This window comes from Dunckerocampus dactyliophorus, chromosome 2 (assembly GCF_027744805.1).
Source record: "Dunckerocampus dactyliophorus isolate RoL2022-P2 chromosome 2, RoL_Ddac_1.1, whole genome shotgun sequence".
NCBI lineage: Eukaryota > Metazoa > Chordata > Actinopteri > Syngnathiformes > Syngnathidae > Dunckerocampus > Dunckerocampus dactyliophorus.
Genome location: NC_072820.1, coordinates 2,626,628 through 2,649,781, shown reverse-complemented (window position 1 = coordinate 2,649,781; position 23,154 = coordinate 2,626,628). Strand labels below are relative to the sequence as shown.

The 23,154-nt window shown below is 41.3% G+C and overlaps 1 protein-coding gene across 1 annotated transcript in view; it reads left to right on the top strand.

Annotated features, from left to right (window-relative positions):
- LOC129171762 (cadherin-1) overlaps nucleotides 1–7,412 on the top strand; it is a 303,014-nt gene extending 295,602 nt beyond the window's left edge. Inside the window, exon 17 of the transcript XR_008566831.1 lies at nucleotides 3,927–7,412. The gene's annotated coding sequence lies outside the window, so the exon portion shown is untranslated. The remainder of the gene's footprint in view (nucleotides 1–3,926) is intronic.
- The last annotated feature ends 15,742 nt before the right edge of the window (nucleotides 7,413–23,154 follow it).

The following is a 23,154-nucleotide window of genomic DNA, read 5'->3' as shown; positions in this document are numbered from 1 at the left end:
AATATAAGGCATTCAGAAGGTGCGTTCAAAGACGTTGTTGTGATGTGTAGTGTTCTACACTGGTCACTAGGTGTCACATTGATGTTACATTGATGAGACAATAGCTACCACAGAAAGTACTGTACAGAACAGGAAGTAAAACATCACAACAACAAGGAACTCTCACAATGCTAACATGCGTGAGTCTATATTATGTCTTATTTTGTCTTATTATGTCTATTGTATTGGTTAATATAAGTGTAAATGTGACTATAGGGGTGGCATTTCATGTATAGAGGGCTCTAATAATGTTAAAAAACGTATTTAGAAGGTCGGAAACAGATTTTCTTTGCTCTAAATACGAAAATATTCATATTGGAAATAAGGAATTCACTTATCACAGTTGAGTATAGAAACAATTAACAGCGTTAAATGAGGGATTACTATACAGTCATCCTTTGGTGATTTTCAGATATTAATTCATGAATAAATGATGGCTGTTTCATTGATAGACTATGGTCTATTATTAGTCACAGCATTTGTAAATACAAGTGATATGTAGTATTCTGGTCACTAGGCGACAATAATGCCACAAAACATTGAGACATTAGCTTACATGACTTTACCTTAACACTGCATGAAGTCAGCTATGGTACTGTATGTTCTCCTCCCATTTCGTGTGGAAGTGGTAGGTTTTTGGCTTGTTAAGTTTAAAAGAAATAAATTTGAGGCTAACTGGTTAGCTCGCTAACTTGCTAGCTTGCTGGCTAGCGGCCATCTCGAGTCAATGCAGCCTAAGATTTTTGCAATGCTATGCCCAAAATGGAAAATAGGAGTGTAAAGGTGACTACAGGCGTGTTATTTCATGTCTGCAATGTTCTAATAATGTTAAAAAAAACGTATTTAGAAAGTCATAAAGGGGTTTTCTATGATCTAACTACAAAAATATTCAATTTATGAACATTGAATCCTATATTGCGGAAATTCATTTATCGCTAATTTAAGTTAATTGGTTCCAGACCCCGACCGCAACAACTGAATTACTACAATCTCATTAGACAACTTTGAAGCACATCTTCAAATCAGCATTACCATTGTAAATAAATATATACATTAGTACCTCGGATTTTGTTAGTAATCCATTCTAAATGGTCTGACGACTACCATATCAAAACTGAAGCAATTTTTCCCATGGGAAGTAATATAAATCCAATTAATCCATTCCACACACCCACAAATATTATATCGAGAATAATTATTGTTTTACATGAAGAAAACAATACAAAATAGAGTGGAACCTCAGGTAGCATATACGTCCCGGTTAGCGTACAATACGGCATACGTCTTGTCGCGTTATTAATACACCGCGTGAGTCCAACTGTGTTTTTAAGGGATTTTTAGCACAAAACCTTGTTAGCAGCCTGCTAATACATGGAAACAGAAACGGGAACTCAGCTCCGTCGCCTCTTTGTCATGTCATCAGCGGTTGACTCTGTAGTTCTTTGCTAACTAACACAGTTATGTCACAAGTCTCAAAAATGTTAACACAAATACGTTTTTTGTATACAATTTAAATTTTGCATGCGTATAAATGACGAATGAAAGGGCAAATAACCATTTAAGTTACTTTTACCTTCACTGAAGGCATGATTGTTGCCAAGGACACAAAAAACGTCAGGTTTTGCTATGAGTTATTTTTTAAATTAAATTGTGATTTTCACCTTTTTTTTATCGGAATGCTGGCACTTGCAACTTTTTTTGGCTCCATTTTGGGTTATGTTGCATCCATGATCAAAAGAAAAGCAGACACCTGAGGTGAGAAACTCGACTGAATTCAAGAAATAAGTCATGGCAAAACATGCAGGTGGTGTTGATCTCGCTGCCACAATCTCATCTTCCATTACGGTAAAGGTGCCAGTAAATGTTATTTATCCCTTTCATTTGTCATTTATATGCATTTCAAAGTGTTTTCTGTATCTAAGACTATAATTGTAAAAACATGATAAACGTGTTTGTGTTCATGTTTGGCTTTCTGGAATGGATTTACTGGATTTTCATTTTTGCTTATGGAGAAAATTGATTTGGTTCGAGTACAATTAGAGTCTGTCCTTCTGGCACGGATTAATGATGCTAACCCAATCACTGTACTTAAATAAATGACAAATTAAATGGAGAAATTCATATAAACCAATGAAGGAACATAGCATCACTTTTACTTACCTAGAGGGTGATTTCCCTGCACTTTTGGGTCGGGGAACAGGGTCTGACTGTGATTTACGTGGTCCTTCTGGAGAGCAGGAGAGCATCCCTACTGGGGGACTCTGTTGTTTTACAACGACACTTCGATGCCCTTGGACACAGGGAATTTGTGGGAAACTATTAAAACAAAAGTTGTACCTTGGCACATTGCACTTTAAATTTTGCGGCTTCACGATCACAGTTTTTCTCAAAAATGCTATTTAATAAATGGTCGCTGTTTTGTGGTTGACCTACTATTAGTCATGTTTGATTAAGCATTTTCAATACAAATATAAAACATTCAGAAAATGCACTGAAAAACACGTTGATATGTAGTATTCTACACTGGTCACTAGGTGTCGGTAATGTTTTAACAAGGAACTCTACCAGTGCTAACATGTGTGAGTCTACATTATGTATTATTTTCTATTATTTTGTCTACTATATTGGGTAATATGAGTTTTGTTTCATGTCTAGAGGGCTCTAATAACATTAAAACCCATCTTTAAAAGGTCGGAAATAAGTTTTCTATGCTCTAACTTAAAAGATATTACATTTCTAAATACGGAATCCTACTTTGTGGAAATTCATTTTTCACGGACAGGTCTGGAACCAATTAACCGCGATAAATGAGGGATTACTCTACAGGAATTTCCCAGGGAAAACGATAGGGTTTAAGGTATGGGTTGGAGGCACGCTGCTACTGTCCCTGTACAGTGGAGTAGGAGCTTGGTTTGCATTTACGGTAGTAAGTCAAACCCGTACACCAGGGGTCTCAAACTCAATTTCACTGGGGGCCAGTGGAGGTAGAGTCTGGGTGAGGCTGGGCCGCATCAAGTATTGGGAGTAGGGCTGGGAATCTCAGGGTACCTCACGATACGATACCATTCACAATACATCCATGTGATAACACCACTGTTAGTTCAGTGTTGGTGTTTACTTGCCCTGTGAGTATGGAAGTAAGACTGAGCTTGCCTGGATGTTGCGGGATGCAGTTACACTACTCTTTGATGTCCAGTCGCGGGCCGCAAGATACGATTTCGTGGGCCGCCATTGGCCCGCTGGCTGCGAGTTTGGGACCCCTGCTGTACACAGTGAAATATGGCCTCCGCCACGGTTTAGATTGGACATGCTGGAGGGACTGAGTGGCTTTCCACAAGTATTTTATCGTTTCAGCCTCTCATCCACAAGGAAACGGCGTTCTGGGTCCCCTGAAACTGTATTTTTTGCAAACGTCGGCTTGTGGTTTTCATGCAGACAGCCAGCACCACTGTTTTACAAAAATGATGATGTCACCGACCCAACGTCACCCTGTAGTCGTCACGTGACCAGAAGTGAGCTTTAACGACAAGCCAGCATAATATCTGAATATTTCGACTGACATAACTCACCCCGTCGACATTCTCCTGATGTTTTGTCTTATTCTCCAAAATGACTATCAGAAGTAATTCCACTTCTCGTAAGTCTAGATAAGCCTTGGAAAGCGGAAGACGACGGATTTATGCACATGCGTTCCTTCTTCTTCTATGGTGTGTCATGTGGTCTGTTCACAGCGCCACACATCAGTGTGCCTTTTGTCTTACATTGTTTTCACTCAGTGATCCATTCCCGTCTGGTTCCAACTATTTGCTAATCCGGCACAGTGTTGACGCAATTTGTTTTCAACCTGCCACAAAAAAATAATCTCAGGAGCGTTTCTGTGTGGACAGGGCCTGAGTCTCACCGATGGTCTCGGGACACCCTGGAGTGGGAGAAATGTCTCCCTGTCACCCCGGTGGAACTGGAGGAAGTGGCTGGAAACATCTGGGTGTTTTGGACTTCACTACTGGGGCTGCAAGACCTGGACCTGGATAACCTGAAGAAAACGGATGGATAGGAAAACTATTTCCCCTACATTATGTTTTTGGTGGAAATTGAATATCCTGTTCCATAGTCTAACTGTCCCCATCATAAAACCTTTCAAAATGTTGAAGCAACATTTTAACAATCATAGGTTTAAATACGAAAGTCAAATAACTCAAATGCTATGTGAGACTAAGTAAAAGGAACATTAAAAAATACAAGGAAAAAGGAAAAGCTGCTCTAGTCTGAGTCTCTCCCATATGTTCAAGCTCCTCACCACATCTCTCTCAGAGGAAGCTCATTTCACCCACTTGTATCCGCGATCTTGTCCTGAGATGACTATCCAGTGTGTGACCATGAGGTGAAGGTGGGAGCTCAGGCCTCTCTTCACCATGAAAGTCTAATACAGTGACCTGACAATGCACTGATCTGTACATCAATGATCCTCGCACGTGAAAAAGACCCCGAGATACTAACCGCTTGGGATGTAAATCTCTTTCTGATAGACAATTCTATTCAAATCTAGATCCACGGTTTATGATCCGAAACCAATATATTTTAAAAACAGAACGATTCCATTTGATTCTACGGTTAATGTTGTCAAACGTATTTATTGTTTAGACACAGACCAAAAAAAAGACTTGCTGAATGAACATATTTGTCTTTGATGGGATCAATATTTTATATTCTACATTTTTATACCTGTTATATTTGGGACATTTAAGTTTAAACATGTCTTAGTGTTGTTAGAAATGGAAGTGGAGCCGCCAAACTAAGTTTGGTTATATACTGCGTGCAATGACAATAAACATCTGTCTGTCTATCTATCTATCTACAGTATCTATCTATCTATCTATCTATCTAAAATATAACAATGAAGAAGTACAAGTCCAAGCCTTAAGTGCAATCAATAATACACAATAAATAAATTGTGCAAAACCCTTTAAATAATGACACATCTTTTCAAAAGGGTAAAAATGTGTCCAAGCACAGATAAGTAAATAGAAGTATTTGTCACATGGGTGCAATGACACTGCTGTGTTCGCTTGAAAAAGTAAACAATCTCATACACAAAATGTCATAACAGTAGTAAGCGTGCAACATTTCAGACTGAGCATGGACTTTTCAACACTCCAGTTAGCTAACACAGGTGGAACATTTCAAAGTAAACAAGTTACAAAGCAAAAAAGGTACCAAACTCGCCTCTGTTGGTCTGGCTGCTCAAGTTTTGGCCCCTTCTTGTAAAATCCAAAGATGTTCCAAACTTTACAAAAATTTTTCACGGTGGCTAGCGAGCTAGCACTAGCTATCGTGCCTGCTACTATTTACATCCATTCTCGTCTTCAGTCATGGTAAGCTATGGAGCATGCCTGACAATCCTTTCCCCGGCAGCCCAGGCTCTCACGTTGTGTAAAAGACACTCTGTCAACCAATTGCTTTTCTCTCGTGAAGCATGTCTCCACAATTGATTATTGTAAAGATTTATGGCTGATTCTTTTTGATACAGGAGGCTGCTATAGGAGGCTGCTACAGGCGATGCAGCCGAATCGTTCGCATGTCTTACCGGATATCCGGTCGCATCGGTTTATTGTTCACAACCCTACTAACCACCTTTTTCCGATTGAGCACAATGACCTCTGGTTTGGAGGTGCTGATCCTTCTCGAACCAGTCAAGATAGTTAACCTTCAACTGGGGACTACATCCTAGTTACAAGGAACGAACGAAACTGCACTTATCAGCTAAAATGTTCTTAACCTCTCTATAATTGTAATATTGTCATAACACTAATAATAATAAGCGCCGTCATTGCGATCGCTTTGGTGGCTTGTTCTGTGTGCTCCCAAACGCGTCACTGTGACAATAATGATTTCGTTAAGTAAGTGACCTCTTATGTAATATTGCTCTAGCGTTCATCACCTCGCCATCCCTGAGGTTGTATCCTCACCTCCATTTAGTCCCGCATCCTCGTGCTCTCTCGCTCAAGCGTTTAGCTCTTCAGAGTTTACCGGCTCATTAGAAGTGGAAAATTAAAATCTTCATTAACAATCTTAATTACACTTCGATCTCCCCATAGCAAGCCGACAGGGAATCCATAGTGTAACAGGGGGAAACCTGCGGCAGGAGTTGGTTTCGGCTAGGTGGGGGGGATTAGAGGCCTAATTAGTGAACGGGAATTGACGGTAAAATAGACTTAAGGTATTTACACCTCAGAAGCAGGACAAATGGGTGGATGCGGTCGATAATTAACACGCCCCCCGGTTGATGGTGGATCCTCAGATGATGGAGGAGAAAGCGTGAGACCAATGTTGGGAGCATGCAATTTTCATTTCTGCCACGCTTGCAAAATGGGGCTTGGTAGGAAGCCGACTAGGGGGAAGGGAAAGCTGAAAAAGGGGGCATGATTTGTCACAAACCTCCACTGAAATTGTCTTCTTGTCTTGCTTTGTGGTGACATCGTGTTACCTGAGGCGACATAATCCCTTATCATGCTTCCATAAGCATCGAACGTTTGCTTAATACCAACCTTAACATGCTGCTGCTTAGTATGTGGTCTGATGCACTGTCTCTCTGTTGCTTACATTACAGCAGTGGTTCAAAATGATTATCTGTCACGCCCCCGCTAGCAGACAGAATTTTTTTCCCAGGCCCCCCTTGAATTGAAACACTATTGACAACCTGATAATATCCATCCATTTCCTATGAGGTTTATCCTCACTTGGGTCGCGGGTATACTGGAGCCTAACCTGATAATATGTATTTATTTATCTGTACAAACCACTGAATGAGTTGCTGGCACCAGAATTCTGCATACTGAATATCTGAATATCAAAATACTGTAGATTAATGAAATTAGCCGAGTTCACACCCGCAACAACTTCCTAGTTAAATTTATTAACATAATTTGTAACATTTCAACTAAACTTGCGGCATCTTCAGTGATGTGCACAGTGATGTTTTGGTGAAGAGGGAGCTGAGTCAAAAGGTAAAGCCCTCAATTTACCGGTCCATCTACGTTCCTCCACTCCATTCGGTAGTGACCAAAAGGACGAGGGCAAGCAGCCGAAATGAGTTTCCTCTGTAGGCTGGGTGGGATCTCCCTTAGAGATAAAATGAGAAGCACTGTCATCGAACTCGGAGTAGAACTGCTGTCGAGGCCCCAGGTGCCCCAAGTTGAGGAGTTTAAGTACCGTGGGGTCTTGTTCACTAGTGACGGAAGGATGGAAGATCGACAGGCGAATTGGTGCAACGTCTGCAGTGATGCGGACTCTGCATGAGTACCGGTCGAGGTACGTTCTTACCCTCACCTATGGTCATGAGCTTTGGGTAGAGCCCGAAAGGAGAAGATCGCCGGTGCAAGCGGCCAAAATGAGTTTCCTCTGTAGGGTGGGTGGGATCTCCCTTACAGATGGGGTGAGAAGCACTATGATCTGGGAGAAACTCGGAGTAGAGCTGCTGCTCCGCTGCATTGTGGGGATCCAGGATGAGGTGGCTCCAGCATCTGTTTAAGATGCCTTCCAGACAACTCCCTGCTGAGGTGTTCAGGGCATGTCCGACCAGTAGGAGACCTCGAGAAAGTCCCAGAACGTGTTGGAGAGACTGTGTCTCTCAGCTGGCCTGGGAACACCTCAGGATCCACCAGGAGGAGCTGGACAAAGCAGCCTGGAAGAGGGAAGCCTGGGTTCCTCGTCTTGGGCTGCTGCACCCGTGAACCAACTTCAGATAAACAGAAGAAGATGGATGGATGGATGGATGGATAGATAAACAAAACTGCTCAATCTGTATGGCACTCAAAACAGAGAAAAAAGTACAATCGCGGTAAACCTAAGGGCTATGTACGCTTGATCGTATTTTCTGGTCTTTCTATTCCGGTTATTGTCACTTGTTTTCCTTGCCTCGGGCATCTCCTTTGTTTTTCTTTTCATTTCTGTCAGAAACTTCTCCATTGCTCATCCTCCGTAAGCTCTGCACACCCTTGTTTCAGTTTTCCAGTTCCGGTGTTGCCATCTAGCTGGAGGCTTGTGTATCACTCAAGCAGGAATACCATGCACGCAGACCCTGCACAAAGACACTGAAACTGAAACCCCCCCCCCCCTTTTTTGTCTTTTCTGATAGTAGTGCAAATAGCCGCCTTATTAGACCATGGGCCTCACATCATAAACAGCATGCTCAGCTCCTATAGCAGGGGTGTCAAACTCAATCACACAGGGGGCCAAAATTCAAAGCCTACTGTAGGTTGTGGGCTGAACTGGACTTTAGCCCCCTATGACCCCCCCCAGCTTTGTATCTTTCTTATTATTTACCCTGAAGTTTTCAACACTTGTACATTTCTGCATATTGAAAGTATTAAAAACCTTCTTGTTCTTTCAAGCAACATAATTGGTGAATGAAGCACACTCTTATGCATCATCAGTGCACACACACAGATGCTCCTTTGTAGTTGCCAACATGACAAGACATGCCCCAATAAACCAGGCTGCAAAATTAGTGGTTAGTATGGTCAGATTTTTAGAAAATGTCTCATCAGCACTGCCAAATTTTGACTTTTTATCCCGGTTCCCCACGCATGCAGTGTCGGGATCGGACCATACAATATGATGCACCCTCGTGGTTGCATTTTCAGGTTGGTGAAAATGTGTCAGCTGGTGAATGTGTCGTTATGTGGATATACATTTCTTTAAAACTTCATGGACATTATTTTTTACATCGGAGTGGTTGGGAATGTGCATTTTTTTGTGTCTGTTCATTCCTGCTTGAAATTTCTACTTTCACATCCGTCTGCGGATATCCAGTGCAACTACAATTGTTTGGTGTGGTTGCTTGTTTCAATAAAGTGATTGTTGATTGACCACGTCTTCGTCATTCTCTCCACATCCGAGCAAAAGCTACACTATTGGATATCAACACAAAGACATTGCCATCCGTGACATGTATTACCCGGAAGAGTTTGCAGCTGTGGAATGGGCGGGTTCCGCATTTCTCAGAGTGCTTTGCTGTCGTTAAAATGATCTCTTTTGACTGTCTTTTTAAGGTGTTATTAAAGTGTTGCCGTTTTTAGTCGTGTACAGTTACATTATTTGGACTTTTGGTCTGAATCTGGCACCCTTATTAAGAATGGTTTTGAATATGGAGCTATACAGTATACAATAGTGTTTCCACTTGTAAAATTATAATGCCAGAGGAGTACTTTATACCGGAGGAATGGCTTAATTATGCAGATCGCTGTAAGCACTTTGATAAGGTCCTTGAGGCGGGCCAACTCAATGCTATTTTCCAAACAGTCTCGCGGGCCGGATGAAATTGCAGCGTGGGCCAGATTTGGCCCCCGGGCCCGAGTTTGATGCATATGAACCCCAGTTTACAAAATAACCAAAAACAAAAGAGGCAAGTATCCCCCACAGAGAACGTTGTTTGTTTGGCTGCCCACCTGCTGCTTTCCACAGAGAAAAAAAGTTAAGATACGTATGGCCCAGAGGTGAGGGCAGGCGATAGTGTTTGGACTTCTTATTTATCTGCTCTGCGTGGCTGCTGGGAAGCCAAGCTGGTCCATCGCTCCGAGCAGAGTGATCATATCTGTGGTAATGTTGTTGTTGCAGCTGAAGACTCAGGAGGGAATTCTCTGATGTTTTTATGTGTGTGTTTGTGTTTAGCGCTGTCAGTCTACACTGCTAATTCGGAGAGACCAAAAGGGAAAAAAAGACGTCATAACAACTTACAAATTCACAAACCCACGGACAGAAATGTGTTCATTAGCCTGTCGTGTCAGATAGTTTAATTGCTCGCTGAAGAGAATGGAATACTAAGGTGGAGCAGATATCACGCCTTTGGGTAAATGATCACAGCATCCGTCCCATTTGTCATATTCAGTATCATAGACAAATAGGAATTTTTCGACCCTTTCGGGCTGCTGTGCTTATTGCTTCAGCGTTGGCATATGGAGCAAACCGCATTATGCGTGTTTGTTGCATCGCGTTTCACTCTGTTGGTTTACATCTTGCCAATACATCTGCACCTCAGACAACGACACTGAGGACACACTCACACTAGGCGGGTTCTATCACTTTATGTGTCGGCATGATTATCCCTCCCCACACTGTGCTTTAGCACTTCATGCTTTAGCAATTCATGATACGATAAATTGCATTACTGCAACCTTTCTTCTTCCCGCTCCCTTTTTGAGCAATACTTATTGAATTTCTTTTGTTGTCATTAGTGTACATGGCAATTTCTACACTGTCTGGATCACCTTTATTTAGGCATTTGCCCTGATATAAGTTCCTTGCACACATAGAAATGTTCTGTTTTGTTTTTCTTTTGCTCAAATCAAACAAATAAAGAAAAAGCAAAACAAAAAACAAATCTTTTAATAGTTTATTTCAAGTAATTCTTTTATTGTACATGGTGGTAGTTATCAGTAATAACTGGCAAGAGGTTTAACAACTTTAGACTTTAGAGATTATTCGAAGGTGTCCTGGATATATTTTAATGCAAGGTATCAAAAGTAACTGAATGGAGGAACGATCACTTTGACAACGTGTATTTGGTACCTGGCTTCAAAGGGGCCAGTTTTTGATACTAAAAAAGATAATAAATATTGCTCAACATTGCCATCACCCTCACTATGATTGGAACGCTTGTGCCCTGGGCCAAGCACCAGCGTCGTTACCCAATGCGCCATCTTCAAATACATTGTCACCACTACACCTGACTTTCATTTCTGCGAGTAACTTTGAGTATTAGTTACTTCCACCGGTGATCGGTGGTGATTGTAAATTTGGCACTCAGCCAAATGTAACAAGCGTAAATGGAGCGACCCGGTGATAAAAGGTTCCAAATGTCTACACTGCAACATTGTCTGGAGCAGAGTTATACATCTACCAACCAGAGATGTCAATTTCTCTTCCTCAGTCAGCCATTGTAACTTGGCTTGGCAAACAGTTTTACACTGGAAAAAATGATGATGTCATTGTAGACCAGCTTGCTGGCCCTGTGAGGCGTATCTGATTGGTTAAAGAACCACTGATATTAACCTTTAAGTGGCATGGGCCTGCACTACTGATACTGCAGGCCCTGAGCAAATTAGATTGGCATGGCAACAAAAAGAAACTTAAAAAAAACTCTGATTGGACAAAAAAATTTAACATACATGTACAGGAAGCAGTACGTCTTACAAACACACAAAATGAAAATAATAGACTGTTGGGAATAAATAATAAATGCATACAATTTCATGGAACTAGATACTAGAATTTAACTTATACAGTCGTCCCTTATTTATAGTGGTTTATTGTTTCCAGACCCGACCGTGATATAGCATTCAATGTTAATAAATTGATTATTTTTGTAGTTACAGCATAGAAAACCACTTTAAAACTTTCTAAACACGTTTTTTTTACATTATTAGAGTCATGTAGACATGAAATAACATGCCTATTGTCACCTTTACACTCCCATTATTCGTTGTTTAAACCACATTGCAACTCTTATGCTGCTAAGACTCAAGACAGCTGCTAGCTAGCGAGCTAACAAGCTGGCGAGCTGACCAGTTAGCCTCAAGTTTATTTCTTCTAAACTTAAGAAGCCAAAAACTTACCACTTCCACATGGAGTGGTAGGAGAACTTTTTTTCACTCATGTGGAACATGCCATGGCTGACTTCATGACTTCGTGCAGTGTTAAGGTAATGTAATGTAAGCTAATGTCTCAATGTTTTGTGTCATTGCTGCCCCTCAGTGACCAGAATACTGCATATAACTTTTTCAATATGTTTTGACTAATAATAGACCATCGTCTACCACGAAAAGGCGATCACTTACTGTATTAATTAGATCATTTCTGAAAAAACGTGAAATAGCGATGGAGCGATAATTGAACTGAGATATTGTGAGGGACAACTGTAAATGTACATCAGTGCTTCTGGCATCTCCATCACTCACCGTTTTTCCTAATTAGAGGGTGGTCTCGGACGCAAATAGTGGGGATCTACTATACTTCCTTGCAGATGACGTGATTCTTTTGGCCGTTTCCAGACAGGGACCTCCAACACACATGGGTGCAGCGTGATGTCAATCAGCACCTCCAAATCAGGCACAATTGTTCTACGCTGGAAAACGAATTGTTCCCACAGTGATGTGAGTCTCTGCCCCAAATGAATGACTTCCATTATCTCAGTCTCAGTCCCTAGTGATGGTAGGATGGAACATTGCAAGATAGACGGATAGATGGAGTGTCAGCAGTATTGAAAGCAATGCACTGGATGACTAGGAGGGTAAAAGCTTCCAATTAACCAATCAATTAACATTCCAATACTCTGGTATGGTCATGACCCGTTGGTAATGGCTGAAAGAATGAGGTTGTGATTGCGAGACTAAGTCTCTAAGCCTAACTAGAGGTCATCCGGAAGGCCTTCAACTTTTCCCTAAAGCAACTCTAGTGTGTTGTGCTAAGGGATCATTTAAAGCCATTTTTCCATTAGGCAATACCCCCCCCCCCCCCCCCAACCATCAAGTAAGTGATTCGACAGTACTTTACGTACCGCAGTATCATATGTACACTCTTTATATAATCAATTAGGACTGTACTCATAGAGAAATAGACTGGAAAAGGGGGCACCAAGGACATTCAATATTTAAAAAGGTTTTGTAAGTTTTGACTGAAAATTATTTCTTCTTTCTTCATCCATGTGGAAAAACTGTGTCATTCAGAAATCTGGGACAATCAGTAATGGAGCGACTGGGTTCTGCTCTGTTTCTTTTCAATCACTGATGGATCATGTTCAAACATCCGGCATCGTGCACGGCATTCTGCAACCAAACACAGCTTTGGGTAGAGGTGTAGTATCTAATGAGATCCAGCCTATAAACTCAATCATAACATATACATTTACTAAGATAAACGTTGGATCTTACTGTGTATTGCGCATGTCTACCTCATGTTGTGGTCACGTTGTGGGTGAGTACTTTGGTGTATATCTGCTGCCATCTGCTGGATTACCCCCAACTGCCGCCATGCTAATAAACAGTCAGCATCTGTCTTAGCCTGCACAGCGGGGACATCCTTCACAGATGATCTGTTCATTACACAGATAATAAGCTCCTGGAGGCATTGAGTCACATTCACGACTACGATCATTTCAAATTCTCCAATGTACCTGAGCTGTATGTATGAGGGGATATAATGTAAACCGTTAGGAGGGATTACAGACACAAGAGCACATATAGCATTTTAATGTTTGGTATAATGCATACCTTATTTTTTATTTGTTTGTTTTTCCTTTTTGACACGTTCCTTAGCTCAGGTACTGATCTGTCTCAGCACACAAGGTCTCAAACCATTTGGGTAAAAATATTCTTTCATCTTTTCCGGTTCGTTGCGTTTGCTTTTGTGTTCAGATATCTTTGAAAGCATGTGGGCTGCTTCAGTTGCTATTAAATATGTATGTTATTCTGAAACAATGACAAGGGAAACGTGAACATCAATCAACTCTCTCACCTTTCTATGCCACCCATTCTTATACCACCTCAAAAAAAACAAAACACTAAACTAAATAGTGACCCTGAATTGTAACATTAGATGTGTTGATGTATTTAAATTGGTTTGGTTTTGTTGATTTACTGCAAACTAAGTTATTTGATTGAGGGGAAATAAGTACTGATCGCCAAGCACAACGTGACTAACTTGTCCGCGATAGGTTGAATCGAGGCAATTAGACTCTTCTTGTTGGTTGGAGACGTTTGACCGGTTCTAAATTTTAGGGGTGGAGTTCCCCTCTTTATACACTCCTGATCAAAATTTTAAGACCAGTTGAAAAGTTGCAAGAATTTACATTTTGCATTGTTGGATCTGAAGGAGTCAAGTCAAGTGGTAAACCCAAAAACATGTCATCGGGTCTGAGCCGTAGGATCACACCAGCTGTCTGTCAAGTCGCAGGACCATCCTCGGCCCAAATGAAGGTTCTTACTGGTGTTGAGTGCAGTCCAATGTCCATCAGAGTCCATCTGCCAGAGTAGGCTTTTGAGAGCAAATAACGTTTGCAGAGGCGTCGTCTTCTTCATTTGGAATTTGCAGGAGAGCACCAAACACGGGATTTTGAAAGGTGGAAGCAAGTTTTATTCTCCCTTGACAGTCCTGGTGGCTTTCAACGTTACTGGCATGACAAGGAGATCCCGCCTACGAGATGTTTTCTACACGGTGCAGTGGAGGGGGCGCCATCATGATCCTTCAATGGAACAATGGAGCTTCCGGTTGTGCAGGGGCGTCAAACGGCAGTCCGCTATGTGGAGATCGCTCATGACTGAAGGCCCTCGTCTGTGTGGTAATGACTGGCTTTTTCAACAGGACAACGCTGCACTTCACAAAGGACTTCTTCCAGAGGAATAAGCTCCCTCTTTTGGACCATCTCATGTAAATTCAGGGGAGAACATTTGGGGATGGATGGCAAGGGAAGTTTACAAAAATGGACATCCGTTCCAGACAGTGGATGCCCTCCGTGAAGCCATCTTCACCACCTGGCAACATTCCCACGAGCCTCCTGGAAACGCTGGCATCAAGCATGCTCAAACCCATTTTTGAGAGTCCTTTTTTAACATTTTATTTCTATTTTCGGGTGATTTTTTAAAATTTATCTATGGTCTTAAACTTTTGATCAGCTGATGAACAATTTCACTTAAATGCTTGTTTGCAATAAATTGCTTATTCTTACTTTTTTGTCTCACTGCCATTTCTTCTTTTTGCATTTTGAAGCTCTACTTTGAATCTCCTTAAGGTCCAACAGTGCAAAATATCAATTATTGCAATTTTTCAACTGGTTTTAAAAATGTTTATCAAGTGGGGAAACACAGAGGTCTGTTTCTTGTAGTTGGTCACCAGGGTTGCACACATCTCAGTGGGGATTTCGGTCCACTCCTATTTACATATACTCTCTCAACCCTGAAGGGTTTGGGGATTTTGCTCTCTCCGCTGATTTTTTTATGAGCTTAACGTCCGCACACTGGCAGGGCCACTCCAGATTCTTAATGTGCTTCTTCTTGAGCTACTCCTTTGTTGTCTTGTATGGTTCATTGTCATGCAGGAAGACCCATCCACGACCCATCTTCAGTGCTCTGACTGAGGCCTCGAGGTTCTCATCCAGGAAATGTTTTACAGAAAAAAATGTTTTACAGAAAACTGCTCACCAAGTTTTTGTGTCAGACACTTTCTTTATTTGATGAGTACCTAAATAAACTTAAATAGCAAAGCCCTGACCTGTTCTAAGGCACCACTATAGGGCCAAATTTTTTAATTTATCTTGAAAAGTTTCCACCCAAATCTTGCCAAATGAACTGCCAACGTTAACGACCACAAGGGTATGAACACCACTGGTTTTGGTGATGATACGACCTTTCCTGCAGCGCCACCATCAGGGATCATTGTTCATTGTTTTCTTTGGTGTGTGTGAGGGGGTTTACCACTTACCCAAGGTCGGGTCATAGGCCAGCGGGGTTTCATGGCCAGCCCAAAGAGGCAAAGTGCGTCCCACCTCCAATGGGCTGTCCACTGGGCTAAAGGGTTCGTGTGTAGTGTGAGATGGGTGGCAGCTGAAAGTGGGGACCTCGGCGAAGTTTGTGGAATATATAATATGCAGAGGTGTGAAAAAGTGTTTGCGCCCTTCCTGATTTCTTTTTTTTTCATGTTTGTCACACTTTTTTTAGCTGTTTTCATGTTTTTAGAATGCACAGAAAAGAGAAAGACTTGTATGTTCATGTCTCACATAAGGATTGTGGATGATGGGCAGAATTCCAAAAAACTGCACTTTTCCTTTAAGACACAAAATGTAATAAGACAAGAAAAAATTGACGTAGAATTATTTATTTGTCCTCCAGTCCTTGTGTGCATTAAGTAGCAATTCCAAGATTTGATATCCCCCCCATCTTTCCATAAATATGACGTGCATAAATAGAACACAATAAGTCATTCTGAAAAACTAAAACGCATCAATGCAATAGGCTTTCTTTATTTGCTCCGAAAACAAATCAATTGCGAGAAATCAGCTAACATCAACTCAGCCGAAAACGCTACTAACTCGATCAAGTCCTAGTTAGAAAAAGTCATCTGAATCACAAGGATTGTCATGATAACATGACATTATATTTCATTTTTCATCAAGCAAATCCTCGTCTACTTGGAAAAGACCACACTCTATTCTCTTATTATACGACAGAAAAAGCACAAGCTTCAAGTTATTGCATGATGTAGAGTGCCTTCTGCTTGACAGGACAAGCTTGTAAAAGCTATTACTGCACTCAGCATCAGCCGAATTGGACCCTGCATCCTTGTAATTCAGAGCCAGCTTGCTCATTATGGGGCGTCTCTCTTTTAGACCACGCCAAAATACATCAGTGTACCTCATAGCAGCTTGGAGTGCTGCTGGTCCTAAGTTGTCAAAGTCGTTGCTGATCTCCTCAGACGGTACTGAACGGAAGCCAGCCAGGGATGGCAGTGTAGCTGCTGGGGCCGTTTGCCATCTTGGATGGAAGACGCTCATCTGCTATCTGAAAAAATTGAAAGACAGGTTGGCCGTCTGTTATGCATTTGGTCAGCTTTTCTTCAGTGGTACTCAATGCTTTTTCCAACCTGACTGATGAGGTTACAGTTGTCTCTCGCAATGTCGCGGTTTGATTATCACTCCCTCGCTCGATTGCGTTTTTTAAAAAAATACTGAATTAATAAATGATCGCTGCTTCGTGGTTGACTGTGGCGTATCATTAGTCCAAAAATATTAAAAGACAAAGGTGCTGTTTACAGCTATGTGGTATTCTGGCCATCAGGCGTCAGTAATGTTCCATCATTGAGACATTTATTTACTTATTTGTATTAATGTCTCTTATGTTGTTGTTGCTTAATTTATTGGTATTTATGTTTCTTCTGTTCTTATTCATTTTCTTGTGTTTTTTTCTTTCTTTCTTTTTTGGGAGAATGAACAGAAAAAGAATTTCATTGCATAGCAGAACCACCAGTTTTACTGTGCACATGACAATAAAACTCTTGAATCTTGAATCTTGAATGACATCAGAAACCGTCACACTTCATGGAGTCCGCCATGGCGTGACCGATTGATAGAGTGAAACGTTCTCCTCCCATTCCGTGTGGAGTGGGTTAGTTTTTGGCTTCTTTGTCCTTCCTCCCCACTCCGTTTTAAAGCCTTTCTTAAACGTATAATACAGTACAGTCGCCCTTTTCCGGTTCAATTATCGCTCCCTCGCTATATTGCGTTTTTTCAGAAATTAATTAAGTAATTAACGTTCGCTGTTTTGTGTTAGAATGTGGTCTACTATTAGTCAAAACATATTCAAATACAAGTGAGATGTGGTATTGTGGTCATTAGGCGGCAGTGTTGCTAACCTGCTGATTTTGGCACTCGATGGTGACATTCCTACCCTAACATGTTTTCTCAAAAGCAACTACCGACAAATGTAGCGACTTTTTCTGACGTCGTTGGGGGGTTTTCTGGTATTTGGGGATTCAAAAGCGAAAGCATGTCTTGTTCTGCATTTTGTGTTCTCATGAGCTAAAGCGGGTGCGGTTGACACGACTGCAGTCACAAGTCTCAAGTCCCTGCAGCATAAGAGTTGCAATATGGTGTAAACAATGAATAATAGAAGTGTAAAGGTGACTCCTATATTGCGGATATTCAATTAGCCCCGTAAACCACAATAAACAAGGGATTACTGTAAATAAACTGGAGGCTAACTAGTTGTTAAAGCTCACCTGTGAAAGGTTATTCCCTGGGATGTGGTTTGGGCAATAAAACGAGTCGTACACTTCCATGCCGAACATGAATGATTCAAGATTCAATTCAAGAGTTTTGTATTTGTATTTGTATTGTATTTGTACTTTATTTATCCCACAGCGGGGAAATTCACTTGTTACAGTCACATCTTCTCCACTCCGACTCTTGCCACATCCAATATGGCGGCGACGCTGACATACGGCACAGCGTTGGAATAATAAGGGAATCAACCGTGTTTCACAGGTCCACTACAACTCCCATGACCACCACATACCCAGATGACTGAATCGAGTAACGTTTAACGTCTTTACCATTAAAGTGCTAAAAAACACTCATCCATATCAAGCCTGCTGTGCTTAAATGCAATGCTTTATTTCCTAGTATCGATTCAATCGCTTCATTACCTTTTAAACAATATTAGATTGATATATTTGTCGTCCTGAATGGAATTATAGATGACAGTAAAATATCGGAGAAGAAGAATACGGGAAAAGACTCCGATAAAGATCACACGCATGCATGAAGAGCCATGAACTACGGTACTTACCCATGCACTAATAAGTCCAGTATTGTCTTTCGTGCACTTAACGCCTAATTTGTTGACCCAACCATATGAAAAGACGATGCGTCTTTATTCTTTTGTAGTTATTGAATTCCTTGCAACTGTCGAAGGAAGTCTGGGCCACCAGATCATTTCAAATGTCAACTTGTGCGATGTTGGGAAAATCGTTTACATTTTCAGAAAAGTCTTTCTGCAAGCACCGCTGCTTTTACTGACATTAATATGTGCTTTTGACTGAACAAACGCCCCGTAAAGAGGAAAGTCCTGTGTGGTATTCTGCTGTAAAGAACCAGGAGTTCCAACCGGTGGCTATTGCTGCTCGAGTTAGTGAGACAGGTTGCTTCTTTTTCGGCTCCCTGCCATGACAAACATCAGTACATCATTTAGTGCAGTGAAGGGTTTGCAAAAAGCACCTCCAATGAAATCCATGATGTGTGTCATGCAGGTTTATGTGAACTGATTGTGAAAACAAGGATTTCTGATGGGCTTTCTCTGAAACTGTGACAGGGTTGCATACATCTAGGAAAGTCTCTGCAAGATATGGTAGAATTTTTCTTTTTCCAGAGGTGCAGTCAAGATTTGAAGCACACATCTTCCCTCAACGCCTTATGTTCCACCAAAGATAACAGCAACCGATTTCCCTGATATCTTTCATTTTCTTATACGTGAGGATCCCCGAGGTATTTCTGTTGGAGCGGCTGAGACTTGGGAAAGCTTCCACCATTTATGACCTTCTCTGACAGAAACAGCCTCTCCAGACAATGGTAAGTCTTTGCAAGAGGCATTTACAGTGTGGAAGTGTGGTGCACATGTGGGTCCAATCTTCAAAAAAACCATGTCCATTATCATGAACAACTGATAGGACGCGAGACACAATGATCGGACTGTACTGGACAACTATGTTCGAGCTCATTGACCAGCACACAGCAAGAAGTGGCAAAGGTATACTGGAGGTTCACAGAGCACAATTTACACACAGAACAGAACAAGTGGCTGACAGCTTTGACCTATGGCCAACTACTAATGGAGCTTGTGTAAGATGCAAGAAGATCCGTGTATGGATGCGTCTTGCCCGTGTATGCCAGGGTATGCATGTGACCGGAAGGTGTTACGTTACCGTGCAATGTGTAAGCTATGTGTAGCAACTGCTACAGGTGCGTTCATGATATCAGCAGCCATTACCACAAGCTAAAATAAGCAAAAGGCTAAATGTCGAATTTGTTACTTATAGCCTTCTCTATTTTCGCTCTTTTGAGTAATCACAGTAAATCAAAACGGAATCGTTAAATGGCAATAACAGTGAAAGATGCCACCATATGTAGTCTCAAATTCATTACATTTGGCAGACATTGAGACGTTGTGCATTTTATATCCGGTCTGTCTCAAATCCTTTGTCTCTGATTACTGTCATTAGTCCCCCACTGGCACATCGGTGGAAAATATAGAGCCCAGCTGCTGTTTTGATAGCTACTGTTGAGGATGGGTGAACCAAGCTGTCAATAAAATCAAGGGCAGAACTAAAGGAAAACTACAGAATGGGTGATTAAAAAGCTGGGGCACACAGACAGAAGTTAAGTGCAGTTGCCGCAACTCGTCCATAATTTGGGCCGTGATAAATCTTTTGATAAGCGACATTAACAAACGTGCTTAAATAGCTCTGTAAAATGCATAAGGATCCAGATGTCCACCCAAATATTTGTGCCAATGTATGCTGAGGTTTTTTGACAGTCCCACATTGTACTCCCTCATAGAAGCTTATTGAATTGTTTTTTTCCCCTCTCCTCTCCTCCTGTTGTTCCCTTCCCCCTCCCTCCTCCATCGCCCAGTCATCCTGTCCTGCCTACCCCCCCGTCTTATTGTATAGTGTGTTGTATATGTATGATTGCACTTGTACATTTGTATAAGTGGCGAGTAAAGGCTAATTCTGAAGTCATTTGGTTTTAACTAGCGATGTCGGCGATATTGGCTTTTTTGCCGATATCCGATATGACCATATTGTCCGATTCCAATATCAACCCATACGGATATGTGTGACATCTACCTATCTGTCTGTCTAAACGCATATTTGTTGTGAAGCTAATGGATACAGTATCAGCAATTCGTGCTGTAAACAACATTGTACCACTCGCGGAAGCAAACTACTTGCGCTTGGGCATGGCAAAGCATGGCCGAATGGAATTCCACAAGTTCGGTGAATCCGGCAGCTGTGCATTTTCTGCCGAGGAGTCTCGTACTGCATCTGCCTACCGCTATTTCTGTGTTTGTTTTTTTTTACATTTCCGCTACCACCTCACCATTAGCGGTGTTTTGACAACTCATCACGTCACCTCCTGCCACCTCGAACACGGTTAAGCAAAGTACGTGCTGCGCGTGGACTGTTATGGCGAGCGGACTCACTGCCGTACACACGGGGCTCCAAAGTCTATCAACTCCCAAACTTTGCATAGAAACACACCCATAAATGTTGCTCAGATTTAAGTTACAGATGTCCGCCATCTCCTGGCGTAAAGTAGTAACTACATTAGCAGCAAAGTCAGCAATGTTGTGATTTTGCAACTTTGGCTCTTAAAAGGCTGCATCGGCTTTCATCATTTATACCAATATTACATTTTTAGGCCAATATCGGGCTTGTTTTAACCCCCTCATTAGTACATCTTTATTCAGCAGGGTTTAGCCAATGAATCAATTATTTATTCTGCTGATTGTTAGAACATAGAAGTATTTGGTCATTTGAATAGACTAGAGCAGGTGTTCTTAAATGGTCTCAACCCGAGTCCCAATGGTCATTAAGTCGCAACCCATTTTTATCCAAGTCATTTTTATTTTTTATGTTTTTTTTGTTGACATTTTTAAAAGTCATTTTAAATCTTCAGTGCACCTTGCTGGCCCACGCCAGGTGGCTCCTCCCGCTCTATACGCCGCTTTTAGTGATAGCGGTGTTGTGCTAGTAGTAATGTCATGAGATTTGATTAGGACAAATCAACAAGTACAGTTGGTCCATTCCTAATTTGTTCAAATCCTTCTTACATCAAGGTAAAACTAAAACAAAACTACAGTTAAATATCAATTTTAAAAGTATCGGTATCGGTTTGAAAAAGAGGTATCATGCATCTCTACTTTCATGTAAGTCAAACCAGGCGAATGTTTTGTTTATGTGATTTTTTTAAAAAAAACATGAATACACATAATTACGTGTCCAAAGTTAGAAAGAATTCATGAAGGCATTTTGTCAAAGAAATGAGGAAGAAGATGATAACTGCATGCATATAAATAATGCCTAAATTAAACGTTAACATCAAAATTGGACAAAATGAGACCACAATCTCAGATATTTCGCTCATAACTGTGCAATGAGCATATACCCAGGAGGAAAATGACTAAAATATTGCTAAATTTGACTTCAAAATAAGTGATACATCAGTTGTATATTACGTATTTTAGTGTAATTTTTCGACTTGCTGTCTGCGACCCACCCCGAGTGGGTCCGCCACTCTCCGTTGAGAACCACTGAACGAGAGGATGTACGCAAAGCATACAAAACCATGCACGGACTGCATATAAATTAATTTCAATATCAATTTATGACTAGCTGTCCACGACCGACCCATCAGTTGAGAATAACTGCTGTCGTCCACAGACTGTGTTTTTTGTAACAGATTTCTTTCATCTTAGCAAGGATTTCCAAGCCGAAGGCAGAGAACATGTCAGACGGTGTAAGACAGTTTTTTTTCATCCCGTTATTGATCATTCCGAAGATCTCGGGAACTGGTGGAACAAAAATGTGATACACATGGCAGTAAAGCATTAATGTGTTGCCGCAGGAATTGGAAGAGCTCCTCTGGGCCACAAAAGATAATTTGTCTCCATTCAGGTGTTTCCATCAGCGCCTGTATAGTGCCTGCCCGAGCCAGCAATGTTACCTCTGTGAGGATGGTTTATCATTAGGTGAAGAGTTGCCTGCCAAGATATGGACTCTTGGGGAATTAGTCATTAAATCTGTGTTTGTTTGTGTGCTGCTGTTTTCATGGGACTTTTCTCCGTCATCAGTCATCAGTCTCCGTATTGAGCATATCCTTCTGCTGATTGTACCGCCACCTTTACGGAGATGGTAGGTGTTGAAAGTCTCTGACATCATTCATCAACTTTGTTTAAATGCGTCATATATTGTTCTACATTGTTCCATTTTTGAAAGCAAACTGTAAATGATCAAAAAATTACATTTATAGTTCATTTATAGCCACCCTTGACGAGCAAGCTCTCGCAGTTCAGTTCCGGAAGTGACGTCGCTTCTCGGGGTCGATGGTCGACTTGGTTCAGTATATTTTTCATCAAAATAGTAGTCATGCCAAAACGTTGTCTTGCTGCTTCACAGTATCCAAGTGATACTGTAAGTATGTTTTCTTTTCCAAAAGAGGAAGGTTTAAGACAAAAATGGACGAAGAAGGTGCAGAGAACAAGAGACAGATGGACGCCCACTTCGAGTTCTGTTCTTTGCAGCGATCATTTCACTGATGACTGCTATGAAGGAACACCTTTACAAGAAGCATTTGGCTGGAATGTATGGTATAAGCACATTTTGAAAAAAGGATGCTATTCCGCTGATACGCAGATGAAAAAAACAAGACAAGACAACCACTACATCAAAATTTCCACAGAACAGAGTAGGTCGTGTCTTGTTTATACACTATTCCACGATAGCGACAAGGCTGCAAAGCATTACACGTTATATAAACATATTTTGACAGCGATACTGTGGGGGGCAGCCGTG